Here is a 3,591-nt window from a genome sequence, read left to right as displayed (position 1 = left end):
TGTCACAGAAAATCTCCATTGGCTCCTTTATAGCTGATACAACTCCAAGGTCTCCGATGAAGTTCTTTAGCCATATAGCCTCCTTTGCTGCCTCGCTTGCTGCTATATACTCTGATTCACAAGTGGAATCAGCCACTGTCTCCTGCTTGGAACTTTTCCAAGTAATTGCCCCTCCGTTTAGAGTAAAGACCCAGCCCGACTGAGAGCGGAAATTATCCCTGTCAGTCTGAAAGCTAGCATCACTGTACCCTACAACTCTCAAGTCCTCACTGCCACCGAGGGTAAGGACCCAGTCCTTAGTCCTCCGTAGGTACTTGAGGATATTCTTTACCGCAGTCCAGTATGCCTTGCCAGGGTTCCCCTGATACCTGCTAACCATGCTCAAAGCAAAGGCTACATCAGGTCGAGTACACGTCATAGCATACATGATCGATCCTACAGCTGAAGCATAAGGTATTCAACTCATTTCTGCTATCTCAGCCTCAGTACTAGGGCTTTGTGTCTTACTCAATCTGGCGTTACTCTGGATGGGTAACTCTCCTTTCTTGGAGTTATGCATGTTGAACCTTTTCAACACTTTGTCCACATAGGTGCTTTGACTAAGTCCAATTAGTGTTTTACTCCTGTTTCTCAAAATCCTTATCCCTAGGATATAGGCAGCTTCTCCAAGGTCCTTCATAGCGAAACACTTCCCAAGCCAGGACTTTACTTCCTGCAGGGTTGGGATGTCATTTCCTATGAGTAGTATGTCATCCACATACAGTACCAAAAAGCTGACTATACTCCCACTAGCCTTGATATAGACACAAGATTCATCTTCACTCCTTGAAAAGCCAAATACTTTGATTTTCTCATCAAAGCAAAGATTCCATCTGCGAGGTGCCTGTTTTAATCCATAAATGGATTTCTCGAGCTTACACACTCTACTGGGGTACTCTGTACTGACAAAACCCTCTGGCTGAACCATGTAAACATCTTCAACCAACTTTCCATTAAGCAAAGCGGTTTTGACATCCATTTGCCATATTTCATAATCATGAAATGCAGCAATGGCTAACAGAACCCTAATAGACTTAATCTTGGCCACTGGTGAAAAGGTCTCATCATAATCAACTCCCGGAGTTTGAGAATAACCCTTTGCAACCAGTCGTGCCTTATAAGTGTGTACATTACCATCCATGTCGGTCTTCTTCTTGAAGATCCACTTGCACCCAACTATCTTACGATCAGGTACATTGTCAACCAAGTTCCAAACTTGATTGTCATACATGGACTGTATCTCGCTATCCATAGCCTCTTTCCATTTAGCAGCCTCAGGGCCTGCCATGGCTTCCGTGTAGCAGTTAGGCTCATCCAGATTTACCAGTGTGTTATCACTCATAAGTGTCTCACCTTCTGCAGTAATATGAAAACCATAATAATGCTCAGGTGCATTCCTAACTCTGGTGGAACGCCTCAGAGGTATAGATTCTTCAGTCAGCTCAACAGGAGTTTCCTCCTCAGGTTGAGGGCTAGGGTTTGAGGTTCCTTCACCACTTGACTCTTGAATTTCCTCAAGGTCAATTTGCCTCCCACTGTCTCCTTGGCTCATGAATTCTCTCTCTCGAAAGAATCCTCTTCTTGCTACAAAGACCATATTATCACTGGGTCTGTAGAAGAGGTAACCAAAGGATTTATGTGGGTAGCCAATGAAAATACACATTTCGCTTCGGGGTTCGAGCTTATCATGAGTCTTGCGTCTCACGAAAGCCTCGCAACCCCAAATCTTGATGTGGTCTAGATTGGGAAATTTTCCAGTCCACACCTCGTGAGGTGTTTTGGCAACCTTCTTTGTAGGGACTAGATTAAGGATATGGGCGGCAGTCTCTAAGGCATACCCCCAAAATGAGATTGGTAGCGAAGCTCGACTCATCATGGAACGAACCATGTCCAACAAGGTCCGATTGCGCGTCTCAGCTACACCATTCAACTGTGGTGTCCTATGAGGTGTCAATTGTGAGACAATCCCACATTCCTTAAGATAGTCAAGGAACTCAGTACTAAGATACTCACCACCATGATCGGATCGAAGCATCTTAATGTTCCTGCCCAACTGATTCTCCACTTCTTGCTTAAACTCTTTGAATTTCTCAAAGGTTTCTGACTTATGCTTGATTAGGTAGACATATACATATCTACTAAAATCATCAATAAAAGTCACATAGAACCGATTAGCATCTTTTGTGGCGGTTCTGAAGGGTCCATACACATCCGTGTGTATGAGGTCCAACAAACCTTCACCCCTAGCACAAGTGCCAGTAAAAGGTGACTTTGTCATTTTACCAAGCAAACAAGATTCACAACTATCATCTGACTTTAGGTCAAATGACTCCAAGACTCCATCCTTTTGGAGTTGGCCTATGCGTTTCTTGCTTACATGTCCAAGACGACAATGCCATAAGGATGCTTTATCTAAGCTAGTGGAAGAGTTAATATACAATACATTATTTCCTAGATTATCTACAATAGATACAGTTTCATACACGCCATCACAAGGTAATGCTTTAAAATAAAGAACATTATTAAAGAAAGCATCAATACTACCATTATTATTATCAAAATAAAAGGTAAAACCTTGTTTATACAATGCATGAAAGGAAATAACATTTCTTGCCATTTCTGGCGAATAATAACATTTATTCAAATCTAATGTAAACCCACTATTTAGCACTAAGGAATAAACTCCTATCTTGGTGACAGGTGAAGCTTTCCTGTTTCCCATGATCAAGTTTATCTTTCCCTGCTCCACATTCTCACTTCTTTTTAGTCCCTGCAAATCACAACATATGTGAATACCACAACCTGTATCAAGGACCCAAGACTTAGAATGAGGTGAGTTATTAGACAATATAGTGTATATACCTGCATGGTTGGGTTTTACTTTCCCATCCTTCAAATCTTGCTGGTACTTTGGGCAGTTTCGCTTCCAGTGCGACTTTTCATGGCAATAGAAGCATTCAGCCTCATTAGGGTTAGCAGAAGGAGTGACAAAACCTTTCTTGGTTTTGCTTGAAGAGGAGCCTTCAAGGGTCTTACCCTTGGTACCCTTAGAAGGGTTCTTTCTCTTCTTCCCTTTGCCATGCCCGATTGCCAAGACATTGGCCGCAGTTGGAGTAGGAGTAGGAGTAGTAACAACCGACTTACCCTTTAGACCACTTTCGGCGGTCTTCAAGAGTCCTTGAAGTTTGCTGAGGGTGACTTCTTCCTTGTTCATGTGATATGTCATGCGGAATTGATCATAACACGATGGCAAGGAGTGCAAAATGATGTCTATTGCTAACTCCTCAGGGAAGTTCACATTCAGCTTCAGTAAACGGTCCACATACCTTTACATTTTCTGTATGTGGCCCGTGATGGGTTCACCATCCTTCATTCGGGTTGTTATCATGGAGGAGATTATTTCATATCGCTCTTGACGAGCACTTTGATGGTAGCGGTCCATCAAGTCCTGGTGCATCTCAAAAGGATAATAGTCCTCATAGGACTTTTGGAGCTCGGCTGTCATGGTGGCCATCATGATGCATGCCACTTTTGTAGCATCTCTTTCATGTA

The sequence above is a fragment of the Lactuca virosa genome, chromosome 5, assembly GCF_052849685.1.
Source record: "Lactuca virosa cultivar CGN04683 chromosome 5, Lactuca_virosa_CGN04683_v6, whole genome shotgun sequence".
NCBI classification, from domain to species: Eukaryota; Viridiplantae; Streptophyta; class Magnoliopsida; order Asterales; family Asteraceae; genus Lactuca; species Lactuca virosa.
The sequence above is the reverse complement of the archived record's forward strand: the minus strand, read 5'-3'. Positions refer to the sequence as shown.